The 17,362-nt window shown below is 40.0% G+C and overlaps 1 protein-coding gene across 1 annotated transcript in view; it reads left to right on the top strand.

Annotated features, from left to right (window-relative positions):
* Positions 1-206: 206 nt before the first annotated feature.
* Positions 207-17,362, top strand: part of UGT8 (UDP glycosyltransferase 8) — a 71,909-nt gene continuing 54,753 nt past the window's right edge. The window contains exon 1 of the mRNA XM_088132924.1: positions 207-777. The gene's annotated coding sequence lies outside the window, so the exon portion shown is untranslated. The remainder of the gene's footprint in view (positions 778-17,362) is intronic.

The following is a 17,362-nucleotide window of genomic DNA, read 5'->3' as shown; positions in this document are numbered from 1 at the left end:
TCCATTGTCATGGCGTTGGGAGCCCTGGCCGCCATCCAGGACGCCCCCGCCCAGAAGCAGCCACGTGCCATTTTCGCGTTAACCTTTCTTCCGAGGGCTGCTCGTGTCTCAGTCGCAACTCGCTCCTCTCAGATGACCCCTCCCTCCCGCCAGAGAGAGCCTATAAGTGGCCAGGCCGCTTGGAGGGAGGGAGACTCAGTCCCGCCTGCTGGGAGGTGGAGATGGGGATTGCCCCACGGAAAGCTGTATGCAGCCTGGATGGTGTTAGTAATCAGAAGGCGGCCGAGGGCTTCTGGGAGCGGCTTTCGGCACGGGAGCTGGAAGGGCACAGATTCCATCGCCTGCTGATCTTCCCGGCTCTCTCCGGGGACTTTTGCTGTTGCTACGCGCGATACGGAGAACACCTCAAGAGCTCAATGTCAGTAACGGTCCATGTGCAGAGCTGACGCTGAGTGGCCAATTCTGAAGTCAGGGGACGAGGACAGGGGAAGAAAAGAAGTGCTGAGAAGTTGAAAGAGCCCTGAGCTGCGGAATCCCTCATTTGCCCGAAGCCAGAGGCCACTGCGAAATCTCGCAGCAGGTGCAGCGGATAAGAGTAAATCTTGCCCGCTCGCGCCGCTGCAGACTTGAAAGAAAGATAACGAGAACGCGCGCCGAGAACATCCATTTCATTTAAAAAGAACGAGAAAAAAATTCCAATTACACCGCGGGAACAGAAGAAAACGAATTCTAGCTGCAAAAAACACCCATCGACTAGGAGGCAGATTTTGACCGTAGGTAAGCGCAGAGAAATGCAGGCTCCGGAGAGGAAGCAGAAATACCTTTTGCTCTGAGGGGGAGGCAAGAGTGAGCCTCTGCGCGAGTGCGTGTTTGTGTGAGAAAGAGAGCAGGGGGATGCTGAAGGTGAAATTGGCGGGGCTGGGGCAAGTGAGAAAGTTGGAGGATGCGCGCGCCTGTGCGAGGGGTGCAAAAAGGAAGGGAGTGGGCTGGGTTTGCGTGCGCGCCAAGGCGAGTAGGGTCGAATAGAGAAGGCAGTCTGCCAGAAACCTGACTTTGTGGGTGCGTGAACTCCACGGAGGTTGGGATCAGGTGGGGATTGGCTGAAAGGTGTGGGGAGGGGAGCGAAGGACGCCGGAGGCTCTGGTCTCACTAGGGGTAGGGAGTGTTATAGAGGGCGCATTTCCTCTTCACGACGCGGGTTGAGCGGGCGCGTCTACTCTCCCCTTTCCTAAATCGTAGCTGGCGAGTAACTTGGCCCGGACGCGCTCGCTCGCCGCAGCGTTTTCCGCCGGCCTCGGGCGTGGAGATAGAGCCGGGAGTGCTGCGAGCTGAGCTATTGGGTGGCCTCTTCCTCCTCTTTCCCGGAGCTGCGTCCTCAGTCACCTGCCTTGTCGACCCCAAGTGGCCGTCCTTTCGCGGTCAGGCCTTGCGCCCTGTAGGGGACAGTCTCGTTCCTTTCGCGGATGGAGGCGGCAGCCGAGGCCTCGAGGGGTGGGGGCTTGTCAGGAAAGCTGGTGGGTGAGTGGGAAGGTAGGGGCTGGAGGGTGGAGAAAAGCCTGTGCTGGGCTTGTGCGCAGAGGCGAAATTTAGCTTCTTCAAGGGCAGAAAGAATGGATGAGGATGCTGAGGTCAAGGCGATTCAGGGTAAACAATATAGTGGCACACCGCCCTGTCCCTGGTCGAAGTGAAGCTTCAGAAAGAGGGTACAATATTGCCTTGGCATTAAAGAGCAAGCTGTTTTTACATACGGTGGTTATTTCGGGAAGAAATGAAGCCCCATATAAGAACTTCAGGGAAGTAGGAGTGGAAAATGGGTGATTCCTGATAGGTGTGATCATGCTAAACTGAGGTCGCTAGAGGGACGAGAAAAAAGTGAGAAAGCTGTCTGGCTGCTTAATAGTGGGGCAGATAGGGAGATGAAACAAAAATAGCTTTAAGCGGGAGAACCAAAAGTTTGTTTATATTTAAGCCAGTCAACGGTTAAAGCTGAAAATCTTGTGAAATTATAGGCCCTGAAGGATAATGGAAAGGTATTCTGTTTTCCTCCCTGACAGAGTAGAAAGCGACAGAATATGAAATATATTAATGCCAGAAGATTAAATATCTATAATTAAGGTGAAATATTTGGGCTATAGAAGGGGGTGCTTATTAATGCAGGAATTGGTTCTGGGCCCTGGACAAAATGGCAATGGAAGGGTATTTTTTGTATAGATACTGCAACGGCTCAGGGACTAGCAAGGCCCTGTGACTTGAGGAAGAATGAAATGTCAGGTGGAGTTTGACTTTGCTGATATTTTTCTGCCATACATCTGCAGCAATCACCTCCTCACCATCTGTTTCTTTTTAATGCTCCTGACTCTTCACATTTTTTTGTGCTTCTCAGAACCGTAACCACCACAATACTTGTCATGCAAGTTATTCATTATTTTCATAATAGATTGTAAAATAGCAAAACAGACAGAAACGGATTGTATGTATGTAGTTCTAGGGTAGTCTGTTTAAGCAACCATTCAGACATATTAAAATATTTTTGTGCCACAAAGTTGTGCTTTCATATAATGCCAACTCAAATTCAGACAAATTGAATGAAAGAGGATGGAATGATCAATGGGCACATTTGGAATACTGAGAATATGATATGGAGATTCTCATAAAGGGCAGCCATGAGGAAAGTTACCAGTTCACAGAATGATAATTTACCAGAGAGAAAATGAATGTTGTTAATTCCCCCCTCCTCTAATATCCCCCTAGGATTCTCCTCAGTGCTCCAGCTTACCTTTGTATGTCCCAGGCAAAATTCCTGTATGTTCCAAAAAAGGTCAGGGCTGCAGTTACTAAACATTATTTTCCAAGAATGCCTGGTTCTTGTAAATAAAGATGTTAGAAGCTGTAATTGGCTTTGCCCCCTTTTTAAGCAAAAGGATAATCTTAAAATCACAGGAGGAAGGGTCCTTGGCAGGCATGAAGAAGGTAGATGTCTTTTGGCTCTTTTGCCTTATGTCATCACATTGCTTACTTCACTTGAAACATTTACAGCAACTTCTGTTTAGCAACAGTGCCTAGAAATTAATAGAACATCAATTGGCAATACTAGTCATAGTGGCATAACTTTTTTTGAATATGTACTGTATAGTTTTCCTAACTCTCCATTTTCATAAATATCAAATGGTTTAGGCTAAGAAAAAACTGAATACTCCAGTTAATACATACAGTAACTTTGTTCACAATGCTGAAATACTAAACCTTCTTATACTACATGGCTGACTGCAGCAAGGAAGTTTGGAGAAGGAGAGGGATGGGATACAGGGTCCCATATTAAATAGGGTCGGGGCTAGGTGTGGATTGGGGAAAGAACACAACTGCACTATCCTGGTCTTGTTAGGCTTGGATAGATACAATGGGAAGCTCTGAATAAGCCTTACCAGGGGAAGAAATGGCTGCCCCTACCTGGGATCCTGTGGCTGGATCTTTGGGCACCTGGCCTCAAGCTGGTGCTGGTTAATGCCAGGTCTGTCTGTAATTAGACTGCATCCATCCATGATTTGGTAGTGGATGAATGGATGATTTGGACTGTATCACTGAGACCTGGTTGAGTGAGGGCAGTGATGTCTTCTCAGGAATCTGCCCAGCCAGATTTCATGTCCTGTATCAACTTCAATGCCAGGGCTGGGATAGTGTTGATCTACTGTGATGCCTTATCTGTAGCAAGGATTGCTGTTCCAAATGTGGCTGGCTATGAGTGTCTATGTGTTCAGTTAGGTTGTAAGGACAAGCTAGGGGTCCTTTGGGGCAACAGTTGCCTTGCTGCTCCTTAGGATCCCTTCCTAAGTTACTAGATCTGGTTGCCAGATTGGAGATGGAGACCTACCTCCCATCTCTTAGTACTGAGGAACTGATGGATGGGGCTGAGTCTTGTAGAGCTCAGGATTTCATGACTTCCATGATAATCATGAGCCTGTCCTAGGTTATCTTGGCTCTGATGCATGTATGCATCATGTGTTAAACTTTGTTTTCACATCTGAGCAATTGTATGATATGGATATGGAAGACAGTATTATCTGCCCTTTGTCATGGACAGATCACTTCCACAGTTGACTGCCACCTGTTTCTTCTGCAGGGCCTGACCCATTTAGAATGGCTTTTTCCTGCTGGCCAATCCCAGGTGGCTCCTTGGTTTTCTGAGAACTTCCAGGAGATGAAATGGCAAAAGCAATGTCTGATGCATAGGTGGAAAACAAGTTAGACTACATTTGACTGAGCTTGGACATACTCTATGTCCAGATTTGGGCTTACTCTTATCTATTTCTTCTCTCTTGCTGCTTTGGTTGATTGTCATCTGGTGGCCTTTTTTAGGTGGCTACCTTTTGGAAAGAGGCCACTATGTTGATTTATCATCTGGCTTCTGACTACTTTGCTCAACGTTTTGCTGGTAAAGTCACTCAAACTTGCTTTAATTTGGATTCCACTTGGATGAAGTCTTTTGTGGCATTTTGCCAAGTTATTTTGCATTTCCTTTTGGCCTGTTACCTCTGAGAAAGTAGATAGGGTGATCTCTAGGATGCCCTTGCGCACCTGCAGGTTGGATCCTTGCCCCTCCTGGCTTCTTCAGACAGCTAGGGGTGGTGGGTGGGCAGGTAGTTCCCTGGATTTTGGGGGCTGTAAAAGCCTCATTGTCGGAAGATTGATGCCTCCAGCCCTTAAAGAGGTGTTGGATTGCCCCCTCTTTAAGAGGCTCTCCATAGATCTGGATGTATTAGATAACAAGTGCCTGATCTCCAGCTTTCCCTTCTTAGTAAAGATGATTGAAATAGTGGTTTGCCATAAAAGAAGCAGATTATCTGGACCCTAATCTGTCAGCATTCAGAACTAGGTGTGAGACAGAGACAGCACCAGTTGCTCTTGTTGATGACCTACGTCAGGACTTTATGGAGCTAGTGTGCCTATCCTGGTCTCTTTGGACCTCTCAGCAGCCTTCAGTACCACTAAGCACGGTGTCTTTCTGGACTGACTGTGAGGATTGGGGCATTGTGTTACAGTGGTTCTGCTTCTTCCTCAGTGGCTGGCTCAAGTCAGTGGTGATTTGGTGTAGAGATTGGCCTGGTGGCTGTTCTCATGTGGGGTGCCATGAGGATCTGCCCTCACTCCTTTCAGTTATTGAACATTCACATGAAGCCACTAGGGGAGGTCATCTGGCAGTATGAAGTCTGGTGTCACCATATACTAATGATACCCAATTGTATGTTGCGACCCTAGACCATGCCGGAGGTGCTGTTAAAGTCTTATTCCAATGTCTGGAGGCTGTGAGGGTCTGGATGGGAGAGAACAGGCTTAAATTAAACCCTAGCAAAATGGAGCTATTGTTTGTACATGGAGTTCCTTTACACTCTCTGTTTTGTCTTGGATGGGGTTGCACTGCTGCTGAAGGAGTAGGTCTGTGATGTGAGGATTTTCCTGGACTCCAGGCTCCTGTTGGATCAGCAGGTGGAGGCCATGGCTGGGGATGAGGGCTTTGCCCAACTGGTATGCCAGTTGCAGTCCTATTTGGGATGGTAGGATCAGACTACAATGGCTCATGCGCTCATGTCCACCTAATTGGACTACTGTACTAGAATGTGCTCTGTGTAGGGCTGCCTTTAAAGACTACTTGGAAGTTTCAGTTGATGCAAAATGTAGTAGCTTAGGTGCTCACAGGTGCTTACTGTGGGCATATAGTACACCTGTTTTGTGGTCCCTGCATGGCTTCCTATCAGCTTCTGGGTGCAATTTAAAGTGCTAATTTTAACCTATAAAGCTCTTTATGGCTGGGTGCTAGGTTGCCTGTAGGACTACATCTTCCCACTAGAGTTGGCCAATCACTTTGATCATGCCAAGAGAAGGCGCTGGTTATTCCCCATTTTCGGGAGGTTAGGCTGCCTAGAGACACAGTTTTCCTGTGATAGGGCTGGCATTCTGGGACTGGAGGATTGTTTATTACCAATATTATCTGCCTTCTGGAAGAAGTTGAAAATAGGTTTTCTGGAGGCTTTTAAGTGTTGTTTTTTCCCCCAAGTGTATTTCTAAGATATTTGTCTTTGGTATTATTGTGTTTGTTTACTGTTGTGAGCCATCAAAAATCTTTTCATGATTGTGGTGGCTTGTAAATTTGAAAAATAAATATTTATAAACAGCTAATCCTGCCCAGTTAAAAAAGAATTGATATACAGTGTCTTGGAGCAGGAATTAGAGGTATACATCTGAGTCATAGCTAAAAGAACATGAAGGTGCATCTATTTATTACTGAATTTATATACCTCTACATCTTGTACTTCTTGGCAGTTAACACAATTATAGGGTACATTTAAAATCATTTGGTACTTCTGGAATGTATATGGTAGAATTAGCTGTATATCATTTACCTTGCATTTACTACTACATTTAATGTACAACATTATAATGCTTCACAATTTAGATTTTTAAAAACTCTGAAATGTATATTGAACTATAAAAAAGTCAAGATTTTTTTCAACCTCACATCCCTAAAGTTTCTTTGATATGTAGCTTGCCTTGTTGCTTGTTGTTTTGTGATAATTTTATTCATGTTAATTCTTGAATAGAGTTTAGGAATCCCATGCATTTCTAGTAATCATATTTACAGTTGTGCAAATACTCCCCTTTCCATTTTCATGGAAAGAGCTAAACATTTGTCTCACACTGTAGAGGCTTCTGACACTGCAAAGACACTGTAGAGGCTTCTGACACTACCTCCTCTTTCAAAGGGCTAGAAGATACATCTTATTCTGTTCCTTTACTATATTTCAGATAAATTGGTACATCATTACAAATTTGTCAACAGGTCTACTGTGGCCCTGCTTTGGATAAGCTGATGTGTCGTTGTGATCTTAAGCACCCCTTTCTTCCATATCTTTGTGAAACTTAATCTTTTACCTTAACCTTGTAATTCATAGGAATAGGACCAAATATGGCATAGGATTGGCAAGTATGCGGAGAAGAATGATAGGAAAGGTGATACAGAAATAGGAAAATAAGGCTAGGCCAAAGTCCAGGGTGAATGTAGGAATGGAAAGGACTTTGAATAAAATGAAAGGAATAGTAAACAGTACTGAATAGCACTAAAGAGGAGATCTAGGGAAGGAATTGTTTCTATCTATTGGGTTTGACATTGCACTGATTGTAGCTCAGGAGCTTGAATATTTTTAAATAGCTCGCATTAACTAGATTTAGACAAATAGAGATATACATCCTTTTTGATCTTAAGGGTAGACTTCAGTTTATATTAATAACTATAATTATGAAATATAAAAAGTCATAACAAATGCTCATGATACTCTGATTTCTTGAATTCGAATAAGCAGAAGCTTATTAAGGATAAGGTATGTAGATGGGAAGATGGCTTGAATCTTGTTGTTTCTGAAGTGTGTACAGTTACACATATAAGTTCGGTAAAACTTGATCAGATACAAGAAAACTGAAAACAACAGAAGTACAAATGGTGGGCTACTTTATGTATGTCACTAATCACTGAGCATCATAGGAGAATATTCAAACAATGTTTATCTCAGTCTCGTACCAAAATTGTTATATATTCAGAAACAGAGGTGTAATAATGTTTATTAATCAAGAAATATGTATAATCTATGTAAGAAATAACTAATTATTTTATTTTTAAACATTCTTTACAGTTAACTCTAGTTTAAGAGATATTTTATCTTTTTTCATTTTTTTTTAAAATTGCCTTCAAAATTTGCCTGAATTGTTATTTTAGGGAAAATTCAATAGCAACTTAAAACTTTGCAACAGAATTTCACCAACTCCCAAACATTCTAATTTTTTTTAAGGCCCTCTAGGTAGTTTGCCAGATCAAAACTTGCAAATTAATATCAGATTCTATTTTAACTGCCTGAGGTTACAAAATATTTCTAGGGGTTCTCATGCTTTAGTGTAATAAACATTTTGAGGTTTTTCAAGAAATTTGGGCATCCTTGGGGAATTGTGTATAACTGGACTTTGTTGACTTCATTAAAATAAGTGTGTGCATCTATGCTTCAAAAAAGAGCAGATGGTATTCTTTATTACCATATCTTGATTATTTGTTCAGAGTGCTGTTAATTGTAGGATCTTATATGATCCTGTAAGACGTCACTTGCTGTTTTCCAATTACTTAATAAAATTAGAAATAAAGCTACTGAAAACTGATTTTTCATATAGTTTGATATTGCAGGATTACTAGATTTAGTACTCTCATGGCATCTTTGATAAGGCCCAATTCCATAACCCATGTTAGTATTTCAAAAATATTTTTCCTTTAAAAATACTGTATTTTTTAATATACTTTTATATAGTGTTTAATAGCTATAATTAGCTATAACTCTTAATAGGCATCAGTGGCAAACTTGAACAAACCATTTTCTAGCTCACATTAGTGCCCTAGCAATTCCTTGACATTTTGTATTTAAATACTGTATCAAATTGGATCCAGTGCTGCTAGTTTAGGGGGAGTTTAGGGGGATAAGGTATAAGAAGCTGTTGATGGAGTGGGTATGTGGATGGAACTTATCTTACTCTTCATATGAACGAAAGAACTGCCTTTGATCCAGAACATGTTATTTTTTCCAGAGTGATATGCCCCCAATCCCAAATCCCACTTCTCTCTTTCACACTGTTGAGTAGCCTTTTTTCCGTAGCAAATCAAAACCAATCTCACTTTTTTCATAATGTCTGACTTCTCACAGTATGCTATATGATCAGGATTGCTACCATTGTGCCACCACCACCAAAAGTCTGTTCTCATCCTTAAATTTATAAACCAAAAGGGATAGGAAGTAATACAACTATAGAAAGGTGAAACAAAATAGTTAAAGTAAATGTGGCCATAACTGCATTCTACAAACATCTCTTGTATGATTGCAATATTGTCAAAGTTATGTGCCTAATTCCTCTGCAGCTATAATGTTGCACCCTGTTTAAGCTAACTCAGCAGATACAAACCTTTCCAGATCTTTAAAGCTCGGCTCATGCAAGCTTATGCCTTTTAACAAAATTTGTTAGTTGGAAAAGGTACTACTAGATTTCTCCCAATTCTCTGGCTATCATAGACTAACACAGCTGTCCTCCTATAATGTCTACTAAACAATAGGTTTCTTTATCAGCATTTGTTTTGGTAAGAAACAGCATAATTGCTTATACTGTTTATGATCACCCTGTTGTAGTCTGTCTTTACAGAGTATTGCAGTGGTTAAAAATTTTGCAAAATCTTTTTGGCCATAGACAGCAGTACAGTAGGGCAGATAAATATCTGTTTCTACATCAGTGAGACACAGCTTGCTGATTTGGGCTGAGTACAATAGTGATTTTGAACAAGGTCACAGTTTCAGTGTTTGGCAGCTCCAATTAAAAACTCATGTATCAGAACTAGAAAGACCTCTGCTGGAGGCCTTGGATAATGACCACTAACAAAATACACATGATATGCTATGCTGCATCCCTCTAAAGGCATATTTAGCCAAGGATTTGTTATAGCAAGATACCCATAGATTTCCTCTGAATGGGAAGTCAGAGACATTCTATCTGCTATTTATCTCCAGGAAATACCGTAAATATATAATAATTATTGAAATCATTATATATTTATGCTATTGAAAGCCCTATTCCTAATACAGTTGTTTAATCTGATTTTAATTTAAAACCATTATAATAGGCAATTACTCCAACTTGCTCTGATTTCCATAGGATATGAAGTATATATTTTTTTTATCTGTATGAAACACTTTTCAGATTAATTTGGTTACACTATGAGAGAGGTATCTACTTTCCATATCACATACACCTCTACTTTTTTTTTTAAAAAAAAAAAGCCTAAGTATTTCAAATAAAAATTTGGAAGGAAGTTTTTCCAACTTCTTTATCAATTTGGCTACAGTTTTCTCTCGATTTACTAGCTTTACAACTTTTTCTAAAGTTTGGTAGACTTGCACTCAGTTTTCCAAAGTGGTCACAACATGTCAGTAGATGAGAAAATGAATGGATTAATGACACTGTTATAAGTCACAGACCCACCAAAAATATAAAAATAAAAATAGGTAAAGTAAAGTAAAATAAAATAAGAACATGAGGAAACGGGAACACACAGTAAAATGACGTGAGAATAATATAGCACTCTAATACTCTATACAATATAACCAATAATCAATCTGAAATTAAATCAAGTATTCCATAAGATTTGGCAAACTTCATGAGAGGGTTATGTAGTCTATGGTAATTACTTTGCAGCAAGCCCAGAAAGTAAATTTCCCCTGGTTTTTCTCCCTGGATTGCTCCATTTAAGAAGTATATATCTAATTTGTTAGTATACTGCACCAAGCAAAGTCTAGCTTAATTGCGTTTTCTATCCTTAGAGTGGTACAGCTATAATTGAGGAGGCAAATAATCTTTTTTCAGAATAGTAGTGGTCTTGTAAGTTAAGGGTCAGATCCCTTGGGCCTAATCTTCCATTAAAATTACCTCCTAGCACAACCTGAGTTTGAGGATGATTGTTAATCGGCTCGGATCAATAATTTTCCAGCCCCTATCATATTCCTTTGTTCTGAAATTTTACGTTTAATGTGCATAAGCAAACATTTAACAGCAGAACAAGATCTTGAATGGAATTAGTTTACTATGATATGTCTTCAGTCTAATGATAATATGCATGGCTAACTCCCCACTTGGTCATCCTCCAGTCAAAGACCCTACTGCATTTAGTGAAATTGCACAATATCCATCAAGTAGTAGTAATTTCATCCATGTTTCCTATAAAATGCTAAAATCAGAGTTTATTATATAACATCTGGATCACTTGACTTATCTCACCATCCTGCAGTGTTCCAAGATAGCAAGGAAACATGATGAGATGAAGGTAATTGTTAATCACCTATAATCTGGGAACCTGCCAGCTCTTTTTCTGTTGTTTCTCTTCTCTTCTTGGTGGCAGCTGACTTTTGTTCAGCTGTTATGTTCTTGTGAGCGGCTTATTGATTTCATTTGATTTGTTGTTCTATATCATTGGTTCTCAACGGGGGCAGTAGTGCCCCCCGGGGGGCGGTGGGAGGATGCTGAGGGGCGGTGAACTTGTTTTGGGCGGTAGGTGGGCGGTGGGTATGTTTTGGGTGGTAGAGGGGCGATGAGCATGTTTTGGCATTCGAAATTAATTTTAAAACTCCCAAAAAGATTTATTAAATCGATTATCCGGTTTACACCATTTGTACCAGCAATAAAACGAACTTATGCGACAGCTGCCCTCACGCACTTCTAAGAATGGTGAGACGAATTTGTATTCTAGATAGCATGACCTTGAAGAACTCGACACTACGATTCTTCTCCGATCCCAACCAGCACAGCGCATGCGTCAGCTGTTTTCCCGCGCGATTAATCGCAGCGCGTGCGTCAGCTGTCTTCCCGTGCGATTAATCACAGTGCGTGCGTTGAGTGTCCTTTCAATATGAATGTTTGATTTGACCCGTGTTTCTTGAGTTGCTTTTTGTTCGCTTCATTTCTGTTTTTTCCCCTCAGTTTCGATTTACTTTCATTGTTTATTTGGCCAGTCGGCTAGGTAAGTGCACTTATTAGTTCTTTATCGTGGTTGTGAATTATTAATTTTGAGAAATAGTTATCTTTCCCTCATCATATTTTGCGGCCGCCAACAATGTCGGTTAATAAAAAGAAGTGTCGTCAATACAGTTCCACGTTCTTGAAGTTCGGATTTGTTCCTTCGCCGTCGAACTCGCAACTACCCATGTGTTTACATGTGTAACAAAGTGTAACAAAGTGTTATCTAATGAGGCAATGAAACCGTCTCGTTTGCAGGAGCATCTGCAAAAAATTCATCCTGACAAACAAAATAAAGATTTGTCGTTTTTCACGAACATTAGGGACAAGTTTCTGAAGGCACCGTCTGTCTCAGGCTTACTAGCAACCTCATCAAAAAAATGCGACGATGGTTTGATAGCCTCTTATAATATATCAAAATTAATTGCTAAATCGGGGAAAGCTCATACCATCAGCGAAGAGTTGATACTGCCGGCTGTCAAGGAAGTTTTAGAAACGGTTTTACACCATCCAGCCGCATCCAATGTTATAAAAAATGTCCCATTAAGCAATGATACAGTGCGACGATGAATTGATGAGATGGCTGAAGATGTTGAAGCTTCTTTATGCAAACTTTTGATACCCACCGAATTTTCTCTTCAGGTTGATGAATCAACCTTGCCAAGTACTAATGAGGCTTTACTGTTAGCGTATGTCCGGTTTGTGAAGGAAGGAAAAATTATTCAAGAGATGCTTTTTGCAAGAAGCTTGATTGCAGATATTAAAGGTGAATCTATTTTTAATACTGTCAAAGATTATTTTAAAGAGAAAAATATTCCTCTTGCGAACATTATGTCTGTTGCCACCGATGGAGCTCCTGCAATGGTGGGTCGTCATTGTGGGTTCATCGCCCTTTTGAAGAAAGAGGTACCAGGTATTTTAGCTGTTCACTGCATGATTCATAGACAGCATTTAGTTGCAAAAAACCTCAGCGACCATTTGCATCAGTCATTACAATATGTCATCTCTGCTGTGAACAAAATTCGCAGTAATGCTCTCAACGATCGATTATTCAGGCAGCTGTGTAAGGACAACGATGAAGAATTCAATCGCTTGCTTCTACACACCGAGGTTCGCTGGCTTTCCAAAGGCGCCTGCCTCAATAGGTTCTGGAATCTTTTCGACTCTGTACTTGAGTTCCTCGAAGAGAAAGATTGCTACAATTTAAGATTTATGTTGCTTACATGGCCGATTTATTCGCAAAATTCAATGTAATTAATTTGCAGCTTCAAGGCGAAGAGCTCAATTTGATCACAACAAAATCTGTTATTTCTGCGTTCCTAAAAAAACTCACTTTGTGGAAGCAGAATTTTGGTCGCAACAAGTTCAGCCAGTTTCTGATCTTGTCGGATCTGCATAAGAGCAGTGAAATCCCCTTCGATGAAACACAAGTTTACTGTCAACACCTTGAGTCTTTGCACAAGGACTTTTCTGAGCGTTTTGAGGATATTTTGTCCCTGGAAGTCCCTCAATGGGTCATGAACCCTTTTATGAATATTGAGACAGCAGAGGTTCAGATTCAGGAGGAATTGGCCGAACTTTCAACTCATGAAACTTTGAAAGCCAGCTTCCAGAATGGTGATTGTCTCACAGAATTTTGGCTTCAAAGTAACATCAATCTCCTCTACCCAGGACTGTGGACTATCATCAAAAATTTTTTAATTGCCTTCCCTTCCTCCTACCTTGTCGAGCGAGGAGTCAGTGCTGTGACTGATCTAATTGCAAAAAAGAGAAGTCGACTCCAAATCGTGGAAAGAGGGGACTTGCGCCTTCATCTCTCTAACAATATTGAACCGAACGTTCAGAAACTGGCTCTGAACCATCAAGCACAACCATCCCACTGACATAATCAAGCATGTTTCATTGATATTACTCTTTTAGCGTATTTGTTTGCTTTTTTTTAATTATCTAATTAAGAATAAAGAATTTTTAAACATTAAAAAAGCATTTGCAAATAAAATAAAATAAATAAAATAAAAAAAAAAATTTAAAAAACGAGCATCAAAAAAATAAACGTATTTACAGCATTTTGAAATAAACGTATTTACATAAAAGAGCATTTAAGCATTTTTTTTGCATTAGTCATTTTAATTTTAATAAAAGGAATGCAATTACCTTCCAGGGCAAAAGTATCGAGTTAAATCGAACACATTTGGTGTGTAAGTCTACTGAAAAAAATTATTTAAAATTTTTGCCTTTTAAAATTCAGTAACTCCCCCCCTCCCTCCCCATACCCTAAATTACAGGATTTTCACAAAGGGTGGCGTTGAAAAATTTTCTGCTCCTTAGGGGGGCGGCAGCTTCAAAAAGGTTGAGAATCACTGCTCTATATGATTATAAAGTGGTCAGGTGATTCTGGCCGTTCCAAAGAGAAAGTCTCGAAAGATTCATATTTGTCTTATTAATAATCACATCTTGCTGTCTGTATATTTTGTTGTCTTTCTGCTGAGCAGATTTCTTTGGCCTTATTTTCTTTTTTCTTTTTTTAATCTGTTTTTATGAAGTTTTGAGAAGTAAATGCCAGCTATTTTTGCATTACTTATATAATTATTTTGTTTTATTTTTATGGCAGTATCTGGCTGGGAGAAATCAGTTGGTCAGACTGGGAAAATAAGGGGAACGTTAATAATAACAGCATGAAAAAAGATAGACCAGTATAAAGAGTAAAAGCAAATCAGAAATGGCATAGGAAGAGCTCTGATATCTGCTAAAGATATTAAACAATTTAAAATGGAAGAAACATAATGGTATAGGAAGTGAGTTGTACCTTTATTCTGTTAACAAATGTGCAGTACATGATTGGGAAAGTAGAATGTTGTTGTCTCTTAAGCAGGTGTTGCAGTTAGAGTCTGGGGAGGGAGAGATTCAAATTCCCTACCTTGATCCTGACCTGGAGTTAGTGCCCCAAAATTATTTTTTGGCACAGTTATTTCAATTTATGACCAACTACAGTACTAATGACTAAAAATAAAACAGATGAGATTAAATGCCTCTTTGAGCTGTACATAATAAGAAAAAAGAACTTTAGAGGAGAAAGCATTTGGATGCCAAAATTATATCCATGGTAAAGCTACTGAAGGCTGAACAAGGAATACAGAAGTTATCAGGAAATGACTCATATGAGCTTTGCTCATTTACAGTTGTGGTATCATGATCTGGGCTAAGTGTTCAAGCTTCTAATGGCAGCAGCAATTCATACATTCTTCAACCAAATAGTTATGTTGCTGATTAATGTAAATGAGATAAATCAGAGTTGATGACATAACAAATAAGCCAATATCCATTCTTTTACTCAAGTGCTATGATAAAAGTATATTACGGTGATCTGATAGAAACTAATGACTATCTAGTTAATTTAGGTACAAGAGAATTATGCTAACTTCTAAATGTACAATTTTGTCACTAATGATTGGAAGAGTAAAAAGCTTCTTGAAAAAAAGTTCAGATTATCCCTATGATAAATCCTCTACCTAATGAAGCACATTCTGTCCCATCTGAAGACTCAAGAACAGCAGGCAACAGTACGCTAAGCTGAAGTAAAACAATTATGTGCAAAAGATCAGAAGATCATGACTGATGGATAAGTACCAAGAATCAGGACTTCCATGACTAATAATGGCCCAAGAATAGCTAGATGCCTCCCTAAATTGTAAGAGCATTCCATGACAAAACTGATGAGAACCAGCTGTTGAGCCACTAATACTTTTACATCATACAATAAGAGATGAAAAGAAGTTCTGAATGGAAGCTGGGAGAAATATAAAAAGGTGTAGAATAGAGCTTCCCTGTTCTACATATACTGTAGCTTGCTATTTTGCTTCCTGCCTTTTGCCTGGTACTTCTCATGCTTTCTTTTTACACTTGGAAATCTTTCTGGAATCAAAATGGTATAAGACAACTTTTGGTAACTATCTGATTACTAATTCAGATAACCTTTGCTTATTTTTGTTGGGAAAATTGTGTTGATTAATGATGTGCAGTTCTAATTAGTTGGGTTGGAACTGAGCATTTGAGCATTTATTTTTATTACAGTCATAGATCAGTACAGTTAAAAATGCACAAAACATATCTAATTAAAAATTCTTAGCTATAATAATAGCAAATAAAATCCATATCCTAATTATAATTTGGCAGCCTAACTTTCATTTATACATGAGGTCAAGCAGCCTATACTGTAGTATATTATTGCTCCTTAAATTATGATTTCCTATAATTATTACTTGTTAACTACTAAAATTACAACGAAGTGATAATATCTAAAATTGAAGTGTGTTGGTTATATAAAAATGTTTACAATAAGTTATTCATCAGATTCCGACGAATCTTTAGTGCTGCTGGGCAGAATCTGGCTACCTGTGCTGTGACTATAATCTGTTCATCTTTAAGCAGAAACTGTAGATAGCTGGTGTCAGAGTGGCCTGGGTACCTATTGATCATTGGATAAATAAATTTTGTTCAGATGTCTCTATAGAATGAGCATCGAAGAAGAATATGTCCAGTGGTTTCTACCTCTCCGGAATCACAGGGACAGAGCCTTTCAGTCAATGGTATCTTTTTATATTTGCCATCAAGAACAGCTGAGGGGAGTGCATGGCATCGTGCAAGCGAGAAAGCTTTCCGATGATTCGCTGACTCTAACTGACTAAGATTGGCAGGACTGACAATTTGTCTGGTATAATCTGGGGACAGGAATGATGGAACTTTCTCTAAGTCCGCTTGCCTCTCAGTGTCCTTTACCCTTTGTCTCAGATTTTGTTTTGCCAGGTCATAATCCAAATCAAGTACTGAGGAAGGAGAAAAATCTAGTTTTGCAAGATTGGACTCAACAGCCTTGATCCATGAAGAGGAGAATTTAACTTGGAGGATTAATGGTGCAAGACCTTGAGGAAAAAAATTAAGCTTTAGCCAAAGGTTTAAGGAAGCTATACAGATTCTTGATTCAACTTTTGACAACCCAGTCTCCAGACATAGGTGTGCATTTGAAACACAATGAGGCATCTAGAGGATTGCTCTAATAAATTTGATTGTGTCAGGCCTAGCCCAAGGAACTCCTGGAGACCATGTAGGTTCAATCAGCAAGGTTTATTAGCTAGCGCTTATTTACAGAATCTTTTCAGACTGACCAGTAGTTCCCAGGCACAACTCTCTACTATCTTCTGGAATGTTTAGGGATGCACCAGCTTTCTCCGCTTATCTCCAGAGCGTTGCTCTGGAGATGAGAGCACCGTTTTCACCCCCCTTCCTCCATTCCAGTCCATCACAGATTGTACTCTTTCCAGAGGGGTAAAAAAAGAAGCTGGGGGTCCAAGCTGGATCCCATAAAGAAGCTGTGCTAGTGACTTGGCTTGAAAGAGCTTAATTGCAGCAGGAATATAATATCCTCCCTGTGAATAGAAAAATTTAAGGATGGAGTTGGCTGATCTTTGACCAGTAGCAGCTGCATATTCACAGTGCGCTTTCCTTAAGCCAGTGGCATGTATGACCATGCCTAGATACTAAAGGTAGTCACTTGTTCTATATTGTGACCATTAAGATGCCATGAGTGAAGTCTTGTCCTTTTAGCAAAGGCCATTACCTTGGTTGTCTGGTAATTTATTTCCAATTTATCATTATTACAGTATTGAACCAGGGCTCACAAGGCTCTTTTTAGGCCTACTGGTGTCCTAGAGAGTGTCATCTGCATAAAGCAGCAGGGCAATGCTGCGATCTCCTATTTTTGGGGGGTGATGATTTGGTTTATTTA

Source organism: Python bivittatus, unplaced genomic scaffold, assembly GCF_059951505.1.
Source record: "Python bivittatus isolate LINGU-HERP-01145 unplaced genomic scaffold, Pbiv_v1 ctg000070_np1212, whole genome shotgun sequence".
NCBI lineage: Eukaryota > Metazoa > Chordata > Lepidosauria > Squamata > Pythonidae > Python > Python bivittatus.
This window is presented reverse-complemented; position numbering and strand designations above follow the sequence as displayed.